The sequence below is a fragment of the Dasypus novemcinctus genome, chromosome 9 (assembly GCF_030445035.2).
Source record: "Dasypus novemcinctus isolate mDasNov1 chromosome 9, mDasNov1.1.hap2, whole genome shotgun sequence".
Lineage (NCBI taxonomy): Eukaryota > Metazoa > Chordata > Mammalia > Cingulata > Dasypodidae > Dasypus > Dasypus novemcinctus.
This window is the reverse complement of record NC_080681.1, coordinates 25,619,498-25,639,797: the sequence shown is the minus strand read 5'-3', so window position 1 is coordinate 25,639,797 and position 20,300 is coordinate 25,619,498. Positions and strand designations below refer to the sequence as shown.

The window sequence follows — 20,300 nt, the reverse complement described above, 5'->3', positions numbered from 1 at the left end:
GGTAGGCAGGTGCCCACCTGGTTGAGCCACATCAACTTCCATCTCCCAGCAACATCTTTAATAATGCTTTGTATAATAAGCACATACATATATTTGATGAAATATGATGCATACATGTATATATCTTAATGTTATTAAAAGTTATTTTGAAACATGGTCAATAATGGCTACTTTTAAAATATGATAGCCAATAATTCCACCCTATGCAAGAACCATTACTTATTAGATCATTGCCATTTTTTTAACTCATTAATGATACTTGTTTCCAGTTTTTGTGTATTTTGTTTTGTTTTGTTCTTCTGCTGTCATAAACAAGTCTATAATAAACATCTCTGTGCAAAAACCTTTCTATGAATCTCTCATTCCATAGGGGAGATTTCCAGAACTAAAATCACTGTATTAAAGGATAAGGACTCAGTTCTAAGTTCCTTGCTAAGCATTGTTAAAGTCTATTTCTAAACTATTATGCTATTTAAACAGTATATGAGAAAATCAATTCTTGTCAGAATTATTACCTGTCTTGCTTATTACTAATTTCATAGGCAAGAATAGTATCTCTTGATGATTTACATTTATATGATTACTAGTGAAGTTGAAATGTTTTATGTTTATTGATCTAAATTATTTCTACCATGAATTATCTCTTCTCATCCTTGCCACATTTTCCATATTCTCCTTATTGATGTGTAAGCAGTATTACGTATTAAGGAAATCAATCTCATTCATCATAATGTATAAATATTTCCAAATTTGTCATTGGCATTTTAACATTATTTATGATTTTTTACATTCTAAGTCTTTTAAGTTTTTAAATTAATATTTACCAGCCAGTTTCTTTCACTGCTCTCCTTTTTCAGTTTGTAAACTAAGTAGGGAGAAGACTGGATCCATGTATCAATTAATTCCTTTAATAAAAACTAACCTCTAGGCACAGAATAAAGATAAAGTGTGATGGAGCTGATTATTGCCATCCTGCTAGGAAGGCAGGTTGCAGTCATCAGCAAGGCAATTATTAAGTATTTCTGGTGCAGGAGGAGCTGGCACCAACCCCAACAACAGCTCTATTTATAAGCAACACAGATACCTCCTGTGCTGTGGCATCTGGCCAATGGTAAGGTCCCAGAAATTCTGGGCACTTGGAAAGCAGAAAGTCTGTACTGCTGCCTCTATGAGTCAGAAGGGTCACGCTAGCTGCCACCCAGGGGAGGGTGGGAAGAAGGGTAGGGCAATGCCAGAATCAGCTGTACCAGAGAACAGTGGTTTGCAAATGTCTAGATGCGGAAGTTGACATTTAAAAGGTGAGTCTAAAAGGAGTCTAATTTACCTGGTAATTCTCTATTTAGTGAAACGTATTTGAGTCCGTGCTGGGTAAGGGCAAGTCTTTTGCTTACCTTACATTTAAATTCTACACTTCTGTTTTTATTTTTTTATTTTTTTATTATTTAAGTTTTTTGTTTGTTTTTATTTTATTTTATTATTACAATTCTGTATTTAGAAATATCCCTGAGCAGACAAACTCACCTCCTCAGTAGCATGAATATTAATAATGGCTGATAATATTAATAAGAATTAATGCAGGTTAAACTCTTACTACGGGTGGGCCAAATCCTATTCTAAGAACTTTATATTCATGTAGCCCTTCAAAGCACTTTGAGGTAGGTAGGAACTATAATTTTCTCCATTCATAGTTGAAGAAATAGGCACAGAGAGGTGAAATAACTTGTCCGTGGCCATACAGCCCATAAGGAGATGAATCAGGATTTGAAACCAGACAGCCTGGTTCCAGAATTGGTACACTTAAACACTATGATGTTCTGCATTTATTAATACAGATTTTTAGAACTCATTGAGTTGTTATGAGGATTTAAATTATTTAATCCACAGGAAATTCTTAGAAGAATGCCTAATACATAGTGAGCACTTTATAAATATTCACTTTTTTTTGCTGCTTTTATTTGAAATGCATTTCATTTCTTTCATTGTTTTTTAAAAATATTTTATTGCCTTTTTTTAAAAAGATACATAGATCACACAAAATGTTACATTAAAAAATATAAGAGGTTCCCATACTCCTCACTCCCCACCCCACCCCCACTCCTTCCACATCAACAACCTCTTTCATCAGTGTGGCACATTCATTGCATTTGATGAGTACATTTGAAGCACTGCTACATCTCATGGATTATAGTTTACATTGTAATTTACACTCTCCCACAGTCCATTCAGTGGGTTATGGCAGGATATATAATGTCCTGCATCTGTCCCTGCAGTATCACTCAGGACAACTCCAAGTCCCGAAAATGCCCCCATATCACATTTCTTCTTCCCTCTCCTTGCCCTCAACAACTCCCATGGCCTCTGTGTCCACATCAATGATACAATTTCTTCCATTGCTAGAGTCACAATAATTCTATAGCAGAATACCAGTAATTCCACCCTAATCTCATATTTTATTCCTCCATCCTGAGGGCCGGGGATAGTGATGTCCACTGCACCTCTAAATCAAGAGGGGGCTTAGATGTCACATGGCTGATGGATGGGATTCTCCTGCTTGCAGCTGTCGACTCTCTCGGTTCCCTGGTGTAGTGGTTAACCATCCTCACCTCCCTGTTAGCTGACCTGGGTAAGTCCAACATGTTCATCATTTCACTTTGGTGGGTTCTTTCTCTTTCTGAGTCAATAACATTAGAAAATTTCTCATGTAGTGATAGCTTCACACTAAAAAGCAAATGGTAAAAGACAAAAAGCAATATAATGCATGTGCAGGAAGGTGAACAATAATTTTAGGAGTAGGAAAAATTATGGGAGAATCATGAAAAAAATCTATGCCAAGGTCACCAGCAAACAAATTGTGTTAAGTGTTTTATGCTTTGAAACTGTACACTTGCAAGGTGGAGATGAATTAATACAAACTGTATTGCAAGATTGAAAACTAAAGTAATAGGCAGCCTGTTTTCATGAATTACTTCCTTTTTAGAATCATTACTTTTATTCTTTTTTCTGGCAAACGAAATAGATAAATGCACAAATCCACACGTAAACTATGACCAGCAGTGAATGCGTCATCTTATCTACTGAAGAACTATTAAATTATAATCATTGCCTTTCCTATGGAATTCTATCCAGCTGGTTTTCTCTAGAGACCTAAGGATTCTCCAGTTCCTATTAATCAGCCTCTTCAGAATTTCATTTACTCATCGATGTCTTGCCAATCTAATTTTCAGTAGCCGTCAGATTAGGGGAGGTTATGCTATAGTGACAAGCAAAATTGCATTAGTTCTCAAGAGCGGAGGATCCTTTCTCCCTCACACCTCACTGTCACGAAGGGATTGCCTACGGCTCTGCACCCCTCACTGTGACGGAGCAGCCTTCGCCTGCAGCATTGTGGGCAGTGCCGCAGAGAAACAAAGAGTGTGCCAAAGAAAGAACCAGCTCCTAAATCTTCTGCCTGGCTGTGACACGCAGTACTTCCACTTGCCTTCGTTGGATGAGTCATGTAACCAAGCCTGTCTTAATAGGGCAGGAAAGTGGATCTGGATGCACAGTAGTGCAATCTTTCACCTCTTCCTACTGCTACCATTATTGATTCTTGTTCTCCCTACTGAGCTTCAGTGGAATTCTCTTTTTCCAGGTTAGATGTAAATTGTCTTTACCATACTTCCTGCTTATTTCTGTGTGACTCCCTATCATTTTTGTGAAGTTTGGGTTTGAGCATAGTATTACTGTCCCAAATAGGACACACATGAAAAGACCAAGGTTTTTTCTTGCCTAAATTAGGTTAGCAGATAAAAAACATGAATCCATTTTAAAGCAAACATTTATGAGTTTCTATCTTATTTCTCCAACTCTCTATTATACCAGTGAATATATTTTCTTTATCTTTTGCCCTATGGGGCACTTACAGTAATGACACCTTTTAGGTTTTCGCAAGTATTTGTTAATAAATTGATAATGCACTGGGGAATCTCCTAGAATAAAAACCACAACTTTGAATCCTACCCTACCACCAGACTGCTTTGCAATATTAAAAAGGGCAGATCCATGTCTTTGGATTTAGAAAGCGATGCTGTCATTGTCAGTCTTAATGGAATTGGTGCTATTGTGAGAGTGTTCATTATTTAATGAATGTAAGAGGCTCTGAAAGCATTCTGTGATCCATGTGCTTTATAATGCCAAGCTTCCAAGGTCAAAGAGAAGGAAAAAATTACTTTGGACGTCATTTCTTCCATGAGTCAGGGGAAAACTGTATAATTTACCTTACACAGAGTTTCCAAGATCATATTGACCAATTTGAGTTTGTAGAGAACAAACCAGAACGGAGGTAAGGCAAGTTAATTTTTTCAGGGGAGTCCATAAATTTCACCATTTTTCCAAAATCCATCTTTAACAGTGTTTCTCAAACATCTTTTCACTGTCATCCCCATAAGGAGTCTTTTTAGACATTTTTCCCCACTCACCGTCCATATAATTTAATACCACAGATACATTGCCTATCTAATTATTTATTGTATGTATATCAGTGTTTTGTATATTTAAAAAGGAAGACCATTTTCCACTTCCTTGGGGGTACTATTACTCCCACTGAGAATTCATGAGCTCCAGGACAGATGCCCGATTCTGAGCCTTGTCCTCTTCCATGCACTTCTACCTATTTTACATGTAAGCCATAATTTTTGCTCTTCAGTTGTTACCTGCTGCATTCTCTCACCTCTGGATCTTTGCTCATTCAGTGCCCTCTTTCTGGAATATCCTCCCCATTTCTCTCTGAAGTCCAGCCACTTTTCAAGGACCAGATAAAGCCCTGCTTCCTCCAAGTAGAATTTTTTCGAAACACCAACAGTTGGAATCAACCTCTTTTTCCTCGACTCCTTACTTTTATTATAAGATATTGTCTTTAATCTCTGTTATAACATCTCAGTCAACTTTAAAATTAAGTACATGAGCCCCTCATAAGATAGTAAACTTCGAGATGGCAAAAATCATTTGTCTTTGTCTTTCCCACTGTTCTTAGCACAATACGTAGTTCAGAGAGTGTTAAATAAATGTTGGTTGTGTTGAGCTTCAGAGTTTGTGGCTCAATTTATTCCTTTAGCACTTCATGTTCAAGACAGACTTTGGCTGCCAGAGCATTCATGATGAAGTTTAGACATGTGCATAGGTACAGATGCACACATATTACCCATGCCACAAAGCTGGGGAGGCGGATGGGTAATTTCTTCAACACCTCATCCTTCTGCACATTGAAAGGGGTTGGAAACCTTGGAAGTCCCTTGGCTCTATCAGCAGCACCAGCATTCATACTATAGCGCAGGCTCAAACTTCAGAGACACTTTAATGCTTCCCTCTTCTTTATCCACTCCTTCTAAGTAGTTGCCCAAATTTGTTGAGGCCTCATTTTTCAGAAATATTTAATTTGTGCTTTTCTCCAGGATCCCACTGCCAACCGCAGAATCCACTCCTCCATCCACAGCTCACACTCCCCACATCTCTTCTTAGAGTCGCCTTTATTTTCTCACTCTCACAGAGTTATCTTCCTGAAACTTGAGACTACTTCCTTATCCTGCTGCTTAGCTGTTTACAGACCTACGGATGATCCAGAATAAACCCAATTCAACTCAACATGATCTTCAGGGACCTACTTCAGGTGCCCTTACCTAACCAACCCCACCAGCTAAGGTTTCCCACAAAAAACATTCAGATCATTAAGCCTGTGTCCTTTCAGTCTCTCACACAGGGCTATTTAAATTAGTTGAAATACTTTTCAAATAATTGGTTCCAATAAGGAGTATTGTTTGAATATCCTTCCTAAGGAACACATTTGCTAAAGTGGTCTATAAATCTCAATGACTATCGAAGTTATTGGTTACGGGGTCTTCTCTGGCACCAAGAGAAGAGCATTTATGTCTCAATTCAAAAATTCCTTAGCTTCAGGGAGCTGGTGTAGCTCAGTGGTTGGGCACCTGCTTCCTAAGTACAAATTCCCAGGTTCAATCCCCAGTACCTTCTTTAAAAAAACATCCATTAGCTTCTTATACAGAAAGCAATATTAAGAGGGAGAGATTTGATCACTCATCTATTCATTCATTTAACAAATATTATTGTTCCTTATTCAAAGTCATGCCTAAGGTAGGTGCTATTAATATAATGGTCAAAATGGACAGTTTCTACCTTTATGGAGCCTACAGTCTAGTCTGACTAGTGTGTCCAGATTTACTCTAGCAGTAGGTGTGGGAAATTACTTCCATGTGTCTGAGAATGGATTTTTATGTGATTTCATTTTAGGGCATAGAGTAGCAATTAAGCAACTTGCTCTTTCTGCCTTTATTTCAATCTCTAAGGCTGCCTCTCTTTCCCCTACTTCCTTTTTCATATGTGTGAATGAATGGAAAGAAAATTCTCCCCACACAGAACTTTTCCTTATTCAACTACAGAAGAGAAGAAGGAAGAGACAGCGCTCCAGTATAGTTTAGCAAAAATTCCCTTAATGTCAACAAATATTCCAGAAAACCCCTCTCAGGAAGCCATTGAGTTTAGGTGAAAGGAGATTTTCATGCCTAAAGGTTTACTCCCTATGGACTTTTCCAAATAAACTGGCTAGTAGAACTGGAGGGATCTAAGAAATCAAGCTTTGTTCCATGTAATAGAGAATGGTTTTCTCTTTTCAGACTTAAAACATGTGCTTTTTTAGACTTAAAATATTTGAATTTACAGAAAATAGTTTAAGATTTGAAACTATGAATTTATTTTTGGAGTTAATGTAACACTTAACATATATGACTGAGCTTTATTCCCTTTGGTGAGAATACTTATGAATAAATATGTCCTCAATGTCACAGGGCAGCATTCTATTCATTTTGATTTCATAATTTCCTACTTAGCCAATTCTTACCCAAAGATGAATGTGACACTATGAAAGGATTGCAGACAGGCAACACAATTCCAGATAGACTACTCAGTCCCTAAAATAGAGCTTTATTCATTGCCAAAACAGGAGTCGCCTCATTCACTACCTCACTGTCTCTCGAGAGCTTAAGGTTCACCCACATGAGCACCTCTTTCACCTCCCATGTGTCTTACCCTTTGTGTGGGAGTCATCACCCTTCAGGAGTGATCTGAGGTCCCCCATATAGGGAAGTGTTGATTTTAAAGTCACAAATAGGTGAAAGGTGCACGGATTTCACAGATCTTCTGGTGCTATGGGATTAGGAGTCACAAAAATTTCTGGGAAAAGAAACACAAATGGTGAAAACTTGCTTTCCTTTTGACCACACACCACAGTGAACAGAGAGAGAACTGAGGGGCAAGAGGTCTTGAAAACAAGACCTCTTTTCTTCTAAGATAAAAATAAATGAAAGCTTATCATTACTAGATATCCTAATAAGAGCTAGTATTTGTTGGGCTCTCTCAGAAGGAAGATCAAGTTATTTGAATATTTTCAATATATTGGAACTTAAAACAGCATTTTTTTTCAAAATAATAGCTATAAATTATTGAATATTTGCTATGTGTCATATGCTTCACTAAATATTTACATGTACTATTTAACCCACACTATGACTCTATTAGTGAATATTATCTTTATCCTATTTTACTGGTGAGAAAATTAAGGCATAAGGAGGTCACATAGATATTAAATGATAAACCAATGTTATTTATCACTACATGACACTTTCTCCATAACTTTCATTGAGAACTTCACCCCCATCACCAGTCCTACCCCCAACCCCAACACTGACCCACTTGCTCTGCCATAAAACCAGACAGAAGTTATTCAACACATCAGGCGGAATTGAGCAGATGAAGTTGTTTAGCATGTTGGTTAGGAATTAGACTGCCAGCCCCATCATACCACTGTGTTAGCCTAGACAATTTATTTAGCCTTCCTATGGTTAGTTTTCTCAATATAATAAAAATATCTACTCTATGGCAGAGTTAATGTAAGGATTAAATGAGATCATTTCCATAAAGCACTTAGCAACAGTGGCTGTCACATCAATTATGTATGTTAATGCATGAAGACTTTATTACTTTAAGCTTTGTATTCAAATTGTCTACTGAAGGCCTTTCTCATGGTAGATTCTCAATAATTGTTTGATAAATCTGACAGTTTGAAACTGGATGGACCCCAGAAAATTATGTTCTTAAAGCTAATGCTTTCCTGAGGGTATAAACCTATTATATGCAAGACATTTTGATTAGGTTACTTCAGTAGGGCATGACCCAGAGTGGGTCTTCATCTTCTCCCTGTAGTTCTTTATAAATGGGGTGAAGACAAAGAGAGTAGGACAGAGAAAGCCAGGAAGCAGGAAGCTGAAAGCAACAAAACCTGGAAGAGAAGGGAGAGGTCAGCAGACACTGCCATGTGCCTTGCCATGTGACAGAGGAGTCCAGGATCAGTGGCAGCTGGTCTTTGGGAACAAAGCATCACCTGATGATACCTTGATTTGGACATTTTAATGGCCTCAGAACTGTAAGCTTGTAAGTTAATAAATCCCTGTTGTAAAAGTCAACCCATTTCTGGTATATTGCTTCCATCAGCTTAGTTAACTAAAACAATCAATGAATGAAAATAAATTAGGCCATGGTTTGTTATCAAAGGAGTATAAGCCTATACCAAAACTAGGTTTTATGGCAAATGTAAAGTCAGAGAGATGACAAACCTAAGGTGTTCAGTTACCCAAAGGAGAGCCAGACGATGCAAGAAGAATAAATGGGGCCATTGGGACTAAGAACAAACTAAAGGTCAAAGTTGGTAAGAAGTGAAAAAAGAAAAACAGGGCATTGAAGTACAGGTGCAGGCACCAGATACGAAAAGCTGTCTGCTGCCTTTCTAGATACCCAAAGATTTACTAGGCTCTGGGGATACAATTCATAAGACCATTAAAATTACTTGATTTGCTTATTTGTTTACTTATGCTTATTTGAACTGTGAAACTAGTTGCTATTTTTGAAAAATGTTATAAGGGGAATTCTCCTGCCTTGGTTTCTAATGAAGCACCACTATGATCCACATCAGATGCCAAATAAATGTAGAACAGCCATATCCAGAATTCATTCCCCAAACAGAAGAGAATGGATCCACGTCACTCACTTTGAGAATATAAAAGGGGAAAAGATTGAGATAGAATGAAGATGAAAATAGGATTTGAGAAAACATTGCTTTGTAAAGAGTTATGCTTTGGGTTTCATTCCACTTAACCTGGCAGAGGAGTGTTCCAGTGTTACTTCCAGTGTTGGTGGACCCCAGAAAATTATGCTCTTAAACAGAACCCTTGTGAACCTTTGATTAGTTTAGATCCATTAAGGGCCATTTGAATAGGTTGCTCCCAGTATGGCATAGCCTAGGGTAGGTCATAACCCTCTTACTGGAGTTCTTTATAAGGGAAGGAAGTAATTAAGCCACAGACACAGAAAAAATCCTGCAGTGACAGAGAGAAGTCTCCAGAAGCTGAAATCAATTAACCAGAGAGAGAAAAACCACAGAAAAAGCAGCCCAAAGCAAAACTAACAATAAGGTGAGATCTGGAGAAGAGAGAGAAGCTAACACTGAAAATATATCCTGCCATTTGCCTGATTACCCACAGCTGATCTTGGGGAGAAAGTGAGCCTGGAGGAGAAGGCGGAGAACTGCAGAGCTACCACTGTGCCTTGCTACGCTGCAGGAGTCCAGGATCGCAGAGAGCTGACCATCTGGGAGAGAGCTTTGCCTGATGTCTTGATTTGGATGCTTTCACAGCCTCAGAATGGCAAGTTTTTAACCTAATATGTTCCCATTATAAAATCCAAAACAATTCTGGTATATTGCTCTGCCAGACTTTAGCAAACTAAAATACCTCCTTTCTCTACAGCCTGATGAAGGGAATCTCATAAAGAGATAGGTGTTTCCATGCAGTTAGCGAGTACAGAAGACTGAAGCCTGACTCAAGCCTGACTGAGTCTGACTCAAGTCTGAGACAGCCCAAAGCAACCTGTGCAGGCTGCTCAATAGAGTGCCCTGTTAAGCTATGCTCTGAAAGTTTTGATGGGACAAAGGAGGTATGAGATGGATCAGATGTGGGTCCACTAGAGATGAGAGTAGGCCATGGGTGTCAAACTGGGTCCTGTTAGTAGAACTATCTGGAGGAGCAAAAGAATCCCAGGGGCAAGAGGCCAGACAACACATTCTCCCAGGAATCATGGAAGGGAGTCCAAAGTGACAGGTGATATAAAAATGGATATGACAGAGTCAAAACCTAAAAGTGAAAGATCTTCTAGGATGAAAAATCCCTGAAGAAACCACAAAATTACCCACTAGACAAAATCTCTTATCATTGATATAAAGACGGGGCCACCAGAGGTTCTGAAGGATGGGAGAGGGAAGAATTAGTATACTATGGGGCTCTTTCAGGACATTGGAGTCGTTCTACATGGTATTGCAGTGAAGGATACAGGCTGTGATGGATAGGCCAATGTGTCAACTCGGCCAGGTAATTGTGCCCAGTTCTTTGGTCAAGCAAACACGGGGCTAATTGTAATACAAGGGCATTTATGGACATTATTCACCACTGACTTTACTGCATAGATAGCTGGTTACAATTACATCAATCAGGGAGATTGCCATCAGCAATGAGTGATGCTTTATCCAATCAGTTGAACGCCTTAAAAGGAGAAGTGATTCCAGCATTCAGGGAGAATTTCCAGCTCATCTTTAGACAGCCAATGTCTCCCGGAAACTCAGGGACCTTCATCAGACTTTCATCAGAGCCCCTGGTTTGCAGCCTGCCTGTGGAACCTGGACTTATGCATCCCCACAGTCACGTGAAAGACTCTTAAAAAATCACATACTATTTACAGATATCTTCTGTTGATTCCATTTCCTTAGAGAACCCTGACTAATACACAGGCCAGTGTATATTTTGCCATAACCTACACAATTGTGCAGGACAGGATGTAAATGTTACAGAGTATAAATGTTTTTAGAGTCCATGATTAGTAGCAATGCTTCAGTACGTGCTCATCAATTGTAACAAATGTACCACACTAACGAAGGATTTTGTTAATGAGGAAAAATGTGGAAGGGGGTGGGAGGGAGCATATGGGAATCCCCTATATTTTTTATGAAACATTTTTGTAATCTAAAGCTTCTTTGGAAAAAAAAAAATCATTCTGAAAAAAAAAATCTGCCTGATGCGGAGGAGCCAATTTATGGCCTTGCTTATCCCCTTCCTCCTGACTTCTCAAACCTCAGTAGGATGAGAAGCAAGCTCTACGGCTGGGATGAGAAGGTTCCTAAGGAAGAGGAAAAGTTAGGGAACCTCCCCAAGTTCTGATTCAGCAGCAAGAAATAATTACTCTCGTTGCATATAAGTGAAATTGGGCTGTGGGAGACAATAACGAAGGTAGTTGTATATTGGTTACATGCCATGAGTCATGCGTTTCCACAAAGGTCTGAATCTCACAACTAATCGCCGCCGCCCCCCTCCCCCGCCCCAGCCACCTCGCCTCTGTGTCTCTATCTCTCTTTCTCTTTCTATCAACCTCCACCTCCACCTCCACCTCTACCTCTATCTCTCTCAGGGGTCTTTGGAGTTACCATTGAAAGGACTTGAAAATAAGTGATATTAGCAGGCTTCTAGGGCTTCCATAACAAACCATCCCAAGCCACAAACTGAGTGGCTTAAAACAACAGAAATTGACTCACAATTCTGGAGGCTGGGAGTGAAACATCAAGGTGTTGGCAGAGCCACACTTCCTCTGAAGCCTCTAGCAGAGGCTCCTTCCTTGCTTCTTCAAGCGTCAGGGAGTCCCAAGCATTGTGTGGCTTGGGGCAGCCTAACTCCCAACTCTGCTTCAGTCTTCACATAGCCGTTCTTCACTCAGTCCGTGTGCCCATGTTCGATTTTCCTCTTCTTATAGTAACACCACTCAAATTGGATTTAGGAACCACCCCAATCCAGTATGAACTCATCCTTACTCACTAATTACATCTGTAAAGACCCAGTTTGCCAAGAAGATCTCAGTCACAGGGACTGGAGTTTAGGACTTCAGCATATTTGGGGGGTATGCAATTCAACCCATAACACATCCCAAGCTAGGTAAGTAAGATTTTCAACATGACCAAATTCACACCCTCTATTGGGTTAGTGCTCTATTGCAGAGAACAGAACTCACACATAAAGCACTTAGTCCAAACACATATAAAGTGTTTGCACAAAGTGCTCAATGACTAGTAGCTGTTACTACTATTAAACACACCTCTTGGACATTGTTGAGGGGAAAGTCATCTGCAGAATCGCTTCCTTTTTCTCTTTATATATTGTTTTCCCTTTTGCTTACAAAGAAACATTGTATTATGCATTCTCTTTCCATTCATACCTTTTATTGGCAGATACCAAGTCTCTTTCAGTCATTCGAAATAATAAATCACGCTTGTGCATTCCAAACCTCAAAGGAAGTTAAATATTTACAAAGTTCTGTGTGGCAAATAAAGAACAATTTATTAAGTCAGGCCCTATAAGAATGATTCGTTATACACTTTTGGAAAACTCTCAGAAATGTTCCTTTTTGGTTTTTTTTGGCTTTAACAGTAGAGCAATAATTCATCTGACCTTTAATCTTACCATGGCTTTTAACTTCCTCATAAATCCAGACAAGAATAAATATAACAAGGTCAAAAAGAGCTGCAAGTTAAACTAATATTCTTCTATATAGCTGAACATTTTATTTTTGGTAATGCCAACTTCACTCACCTGGAAATCATATATATGGTGAAGCAATATTTTTTCCATTTTCATTCTGCCCATTCCTGCTTCAAAGCCAAGCAGTAAAAAGTACTCAATTTTTCAGCCACCCAATGTTTTCCCATAAAATTAGAAAAGCTTGAAATTTCTGGACATTCATTAAAATATGGATCCACAAAGCCAAATGTCCAAATAATAACTAACGACTTTTTTAATCATTGTGGTCTACAAACCACTTTCAATATTCATTGCTCTGCTAATGTCTCTGTGAGCTGGGTTTTCTTGTTCTCAGTTTATAGATGAGGAAACCAAAGCAGCACAAGGCCAACCAGCCTATAAGTGCTGAAACTATAACTCCTCTCTTAATCTTCTGAACGCTTCAGTATTTCATGCTTTCCCTGCCTCCTCAAAGAAAATATTTTCTGCTCTTTACTGGCACTTGGTCATCTGTAAGGAATCAGAATGGTCGAATAGTTAGGACGCATGAGGAAGATGGAGGAAACTCTGATTTTTCTTCTGACAGTTATCGAATGACCCAGAGATGCAGCAAAAAGGATGATGCTGGACAATGTCCATCCCAAAAAAACAGAGTATCTACAACTGCAAGAAAGACAATTCCACCCACCTGCCCCATGAGATCTAAGGTCCCTCTCAATTAGAAACAGTGGGTATCACCATCTGAAAATCCTCAAGACTGAGGAATAAACTAACATAAGGGGGAATGCAACTACCGACTAAAGTAGATTTAGGATTATTCTAGCAATGGAAAAACTTGTATCATTGATATAAAGGCAGTGGTCACCAGTGGTTTTGAGGGAGAGAAGAATAGGTGTAACATGGGGCATTTCTGAAACATTGGAATTGTCCTGCATGGCATAGCAATGATGGATACAGGCCATTATACATTCTGTCAAAACCTATAAAATTGTAGTAGAATGTAAACTATAATGTAAACTATAGACCATGCAGTGCTTCAATATGTGTTCATCAATTGTAACAAATGGCCACACTAAGGAAGGATGTTGTTAATGTGGTAAAGTGTTGGCAGGAGGAGGGGGTGGTCTGTATGGTAATCCCCTATAGTTTCGAAGAAACATTTATGTATCTAAAGCTTCTTTCAAAATAGAATTTAAGAAATAAGTAATCTCTGGGCCTCCAGATTTCCTCCTGTGAAACAGACATTCTCGCCACCCTCCAGGGAAGAGAGTGAGTGACAGTGAGAAGGGAGGAGATGAGGGTGGGCCGGTACATCATATGATAACTGAATTTGAAGTAGAGCCGACTTCAGCCTTTCCAAAGGTGTGGTTCAGCATAGACCTGTGCAGATGGCATGAGCACATTCAGAGCAGCCTATGGAGGGCTGAGCAGGAGGACGCCAAGAGAACACTGGAAAGGATCCCTCGGCAGCTGCAAATCCAGCAGTCAGCAGGGCTGGTGCGGCGTCGTACACTTAGCCTTTTAGTTCAAAACTCTGGTTGAACTCCCATTATAGGCTAAGTATGGTGCAGGTACCGGGTGGGCTCATCTGGAAGGAGAAGGCATCAAAAGACACAGACAAAAACCCCCTGAAGTGCTTTGAGCTCCTAACACTGCTGCCTTAAAGATAAACACCATCAGCATTGACTTTTAGTGGCATAAGACAGGAGGCGTTAACTGTAGGCTTACACCCGTATGAATAGTATCTGATGAACCTGACTCACCAGAGAGACATCGTTCACAATCTCTCACTAGTGTACAAAGGGAAAGGTTTCATTTTAATAACCTTGTTTGCTCTCTTTCTATGTCATGCTTTAAAGATTGCTCACCTTCATCATTTGCCTTGTGAGCTATGTCCCTTCCCTTTTTCCAAAGGTCTGCAATAAAAGGTTCTGTCTCCAAATATGATCTCGCCTTGTTCCCCCATTCATTATTTTTTCACCCTTCTTTCTCTAACATTCTCTTCCCATTCCCGTTCACACCGCTATCCAGATATGTCCAAACTGAAGATGGTTTAAGTTACAAAAAATTTAAACTTATAAATACAGTAACCACAAGTGATGTTTCTCAAATAACTCTTTAATTTACAAAAGAAATTAGATAGTTCTTGTAAATAATTATTTTCCAAAGTGCATTTTAAATGTATTTAAAATATTTTAAGTATATTATAAAGTTTCTTTTCAATTGCATGAAATGACTTATTTTATCTTTCTATAGGGAGCCATTGGGGAGAAAAAAATGGAGTATTAATCCTCCGTATTGCATTATAATTTCCTTGTATCAAATCAGCCTCAGCAACATCATGAAGTGGCTACAAGTAGATCAGCCAAAGGATTTAGGGAAAGCTGGATCTAAGATTTAATTTGGGCTTCACAACAAAACTTATTTCAGACCCTAATTATTTTTTGTCATGGGATGATCTTGTATTTCCTCAACATACTAATGACCCTTATGATCTATAAAATGAGAGGGTTGGATCATTTTAACACTCCACAAGTCTATACAAAGGCCACTCAATTTGGTTAGCCTTCAAAATTGTAAGTAAATTTTCATGAAAAATATATTGGAAGAAAATTTTGACTAAGTGTTTCCTAACTACTTCCAAGGCATAAAGTCTTACTCTTAGAATTATCTTTCAACAAACTAAAAAGCCATATTCAATTTGTCAAAGCCCCTTCAGCATGCCTCTCCTCCTTAAACCCCATCCAAGGCCTGGAGATAAATTGCTATTCCCCCACCAATGGGTTTAAAATTCTCTCTCCCTAGGGACACCATAGGTAAGCCCAGTTGCGGAAAGAGGATTAAGTCTGGCACATACATATAAGTTCATTTCTCTAGGTTAATAGAAGGAAAAGTTCTCCTTACCAAAAAGAAAAAAAAGCAAAACAAAATAACAATAAAGCCTGTGCTTACTGGGAAGCCAGCTTTATACCCTCACTTCACTCTCCCTAAAAGATTTTAAAACTAATGATCAAGTGCTTCAAAGTTAATGAATGAATGCCTGGGGAAGGTCTGCTAGGGAGGAGAGACTTCGCAAGTATCAGTGAATGACCTTGTCAGAGACCATTATAAAGCAATACCATGTCCTCTTACAGGCTCCAGACCCGATAGGCTTCTAGGCTGGATAAATACACAAATAAATAAATATAATGACAGAATCACGCCTCTTGTGATGAATGCACAACATTGTGATTATACTAAAAGCCATTGATTATACACTTTTGATAGATCATGTAATAAAACTGCAATAGATAAATATATATGTGCAAGAATAGCCAGAAATAGCAGCTATGTACAGCAGGGGAAATCTAGAGATATTGGGGGGTGAAGAATTCTCTTGTTTACTTGTTTGTCTGGCTTTTATTATTATTATTGAAATAATTAAAATTCTCTAATAATGATTGAAATGATGAATGCACAACTATGTGATTATACCAAATACCACTGAGTATACACTTTGGATGTATTGTATGCTTCATTAATATGTACCAATAAAATAGATTTGTTTAAAAAAAAAACAAAAGAATCACACCTAACCTGCTGATAAGCAACAAAATTGCTTAGATGTTCACAGATCCCTAACTATACCCACATCACATACACAGTCTCTTTCCTTAATATCAAATAAAAGAAGAAAGAGAGTACACATATCAAACTATGCTTTTTTCCATTTCTCTTTATTTCTGACTCAGTATTGTGACATAAATTATTATCGTTTTTAAAATTTTCTGTTTTGGGGCACCCACCCCCTAAGATCAATACATATCTGGCAACATGCAATATATCTCCTTCAGATATTCCAGGAAAAGTTTACTTGGGAGAAATCAGTCATGCAATGTTTTGATCTCCTAAAATCCATCCAGTTCAAAAGAATCAGACACTAACAACAGGTTTAGCACATGCTTAGTACCACCTTCTCTTGTTGCACATACAATATTTGCCACTTTTTTGCCCACCTTCTAACCCAACACAGCCTAGCAAATATTTAGACTCTATATCAAAATTCATCTGTATCCAAAAAAATATCTCATGTTGCAGTCTCTCGCTTCTTCCTACCCTTGGCCCACATTTTCAGCCTTTTCCATTCTCTACATGTTCAAAGTATAATAGCAAATCGCTTCCATATAGCATTTTTCCTTTTAGATATCCAGATTCCATTTGATAGTAAACAGGGTAATTGTTAGCACCCAGAATGGATGTGATCCAGAATGTCAAGATCAAGCAGGCAAATACGCAGTGTGCGTTGGTTGACTTTGCAGTGACTCGTTTAAGATGTGCCTTCTGGAAATGTATTGCCAGCCCTCGTGCCATCTGGTGGAGAGTTGGACCTGAATTAAAAGGAAATGCCTATGTTTCAAATTACTCTCTGGTTAAGGCATCTCAGAAAATATCCAGCTTTTGTTCCTCATCCTCTTTCTTTGTCTTTCCTTGACTCCGTTATTTCCTGTCTCCAGTCTGCATTTTCTCTCTTTCCAAAGCCTATGGCAGCCACTCCCAATCTCATTGCCGAGTTATTGCTGGAAAAGAGCAGGAGCGGTAGACATTGGAGATGTTTATTTCCAAGGAATGCTCTGAAAGAAGGAATACCCTTGGTCTCACCACTGTCGTCAAAATCACAAACTATTAGTCCTGGCGGTTTCCGCAGAGGTACTCAGAAGCCACTCCAGGGACAAAGATGGGGCAAACAGAGCAGGCTCCCTATCTCTTCCCACACACATACATGCACTCACACACACACAACGACTCCAAGATAGCACTGCTTTCATTTATTTTAAACTTTGGACTTCTGTATGAGATTTTCTTTGAGGAAATCATTCCTTTGCCAAAAAATTTAAAATTACTGATTCTAGTTCAATCCCCTCATTTTATAAACTACTGTCTAAAGAATTAATGACTTTCCCAAGGCCACACAAATAATAAGTGACCAAACAAGGACTTGAACCAAGAGCCACTGAATCTATAGCTAACCTTTTTTCAGTAATTTGTTATGTTTCTTCATAACAACCAGTCACAGGTTTCACCAAATGTGCCTACTCCTTGTAAACTGCATTAGTTTAGACACAACAAGGTAAGCTTACTATAAAACTATTAATTCTGCCAATTATGTAGACTGAGTAAATAAAAGTTATTGAAGCAAAACTTTCTTTTCCCACAAATCATTTTAAATCCTCCTAAATCCTTAAGCAGAATTTTCCTTCAAATCTTTATTCTGATAAATGTCAATAAACTCAAGAAAAAAGATTTGTAAAGATTATGTAGCACTTGCACATCTATCCAGCCAACCTAATTATATGACCAAAGAATGATCCAAACCAGAATGGATTTTTTAAATTTTATCAATAAGTTTCTAAAAAGTAAACTGTTAAGGAGGTGATACTGTGATATGATATAATAAGGCTTAGGCAGACAAGATTTTTTTTTAGTTCATCAAATTGTTGATAAATACACTGTAAGAAGAAGTAAGTCCTGTATTCAGAATCACTTTTCTAGGAATTTCTACCTCTTCTGGTGTTGAAGCTGAGATACTGAAAGACACTCTAAAGCACTTGTAGGCTAGAGGAATAATCTTGTCAAAGAGAAAGAACCCTGTATTAGTCAGACTTCTCTAGGGAAACAGAACTGACAGGAGATACCTGTAAATATTATGAAGTTTTCATAAGCATTGTCTTACAGGACTGTGGAGATGAGCAAGTCCAAATTCCGGAGGGCAGGTCTCAAGTGGAGAACTCCAATGAAGGTTTTGATGAATTCCCCAGGAGAAGCTGGCTGGCTGAAGTAGAGATGGAAATTCTCTCTTCTGACTGTTGAACTCATCACTTCTCCCTTTACAGCCTTGAAGAGATTGGATGAGACGCTTTCATTGTTGCAGCTGATCTTCTCAGTTGATTGTAGATATAATCAGCCATAGATGCTATGAATCCATGAAATATTCTCATGGTAACAATCAGGCCAGTGCTTGCTTGACCAAACAACTGGGTACCAAAATCTGGCCAACTTGGCAGATGAACTTAACCATCACAGACCACAAAGGGCTGTACCCTTGGAGTAGAGAAAATCAGAACTAGTTCAAGCCTTGCAGAAGCTGAAGTATGGCTCTATAACATATGTATTTCTATAATTGGATTAATGTGATTTGGGATTGCTAGGGTTCCTAGCCTTCTCCCAAAAGAAAACATAAAATTAATGAAGCCTAGGATAATGCTTCAACTTAATTTTATAGTTTTTCATATACATTGTTCAGTACAATAAAAAAACAACCAGACAATGTAGTTAAAAAACCAAGAGAAATAAGAGACAAATGATTTAGAGCCTCAGAAGATCCAGATTATGGAACTTTTACATAGAAACTTTGAGCCTTTCTTAATATGTTCAGAAAGACAAAAAACATTGTTAAGAATTTTGATGCAGAAATAGAAGAAGCTATAATATAAAACCAAATGAAAATTCTGCAACTGAAAAATACATTAACTATATTAAGAACTTAGTGGATTGTATAAAATTAGATTATACATCATCGAAGAGAGAGTTAGAGACATACAAGCAAAATTGGAATAAAAGTTTTAAAATGAAGTTTAGAGCAATGAAAGTATGGTAAATATAGAAGAGGAGGTGGGAAATATAAGAGATACAGTGAGAAGGTCAAACATGCTTGTAATAGAAGTCCCAGGAGAATAGAAAGAGATCTGGGCAGAAAGAAGGAATTCCAAAGTTGCCAAACAAATCTCCTTCAAAGGGGTTGCTTTAGCAGAGCTCCCACAATAATCAATGCTGGAAGAAAACAAAATGATAAAATTCACAGCCATGGGCTAAGATTTTTATAATTAGCCCAACTGTCATTTGCATAAATTCAGAAGCAAACTATCAAAGTTATTTTCCTCAGTAAGCTATTTTAACTAAAATAAATGAATGTTGAAGTGTGTATTAATCATATTAACATAGTTTGCTCCTTACATGTTCTGTATTTTTGCACTAGTGCTTATAAATATGATGCTTATTATCCTATAAAAGTCCAAATCAAAAAGTGTCTTACAATGGCTGTAAATAAGCTTTCATATATAACTAAAGTTTCAAGGAACCAAACATTTGGCATACTCCTCAGTTAAACATTCTCATCAAAATAAACATGACCAAAAGGTAGTTGAACTCTGGGGAATTTTTCCCTAGTGATTTTGGCACTGAGAAATCAATTAGGAATAAAGTCAACCCTGGGGAATTTTGTGTAAAAGCAAACTTTCAATATTAAAACATATTCAAATTTCCCTAAGGTTCTCTCTCAGAAGCTCCTGATAAAAACTTTGCAATACCCAGGCACTTTAGAGAGATGATTCGCTTGGAAGCCAACTAACCTAAGATACGATTGGATTCTATTTGATATGCATAAAATGAGCTTGATCGGACTAGTATCTAACAGCTTTTAAAGTTCAGGGAAATGTGATAAATTCCTTAACTCATTTAACATGTTGCTTGGTGCCAAATTTACCTGAAAGGACCCATTTATTTCTAAAAGGTGAGTCACTTACTACCTACTCACTAGTTGGATGAGGTGAATAATTGGTAAAACTTTTCCAGTATTGGCTTAGTAATATTCATTTCCCAGACTGACAG

The 20,300-nt window shown here is 38.1% G+C and overlaps 2 long non-coding RNA genes across 2 annotated transcripts; one reads left to right on the top strand and one right to left on the bottom strand.

Moving 5' to 3' along the window:
- Positions 1-1,175: 1,175 nt before the first annotated feature.
- On the top strand, positions 1,176-11,781 carry LOC131279704 (uncharacterized). Its single transcript, XR_009187118.2, has 3 exons — positions 1,176-1,298; positions 2,469-2,623; positions 9,585-11,781. It is a non-coding gene; the product is annotated as an uncharacterized lncRNA (long non-coding RNA).
- Positions 2,614-11,792, bottom strand: LOC139439651 (uncharacterized). The gene is made up of 3 exons (XR_011649617.1): positions 11,681-11,792; positions 7,078-7,221; positions 2,614-2,718 (listed from the first exon to the last, which is right to left on the bottom strand). It is a non-coding gene; the product is annotated as an uncharacterized lncRNA (long non-coding RNA).
- Between the last annotated feature and the right edge of the window lie 8,508 nt (positions 11,793-20,300).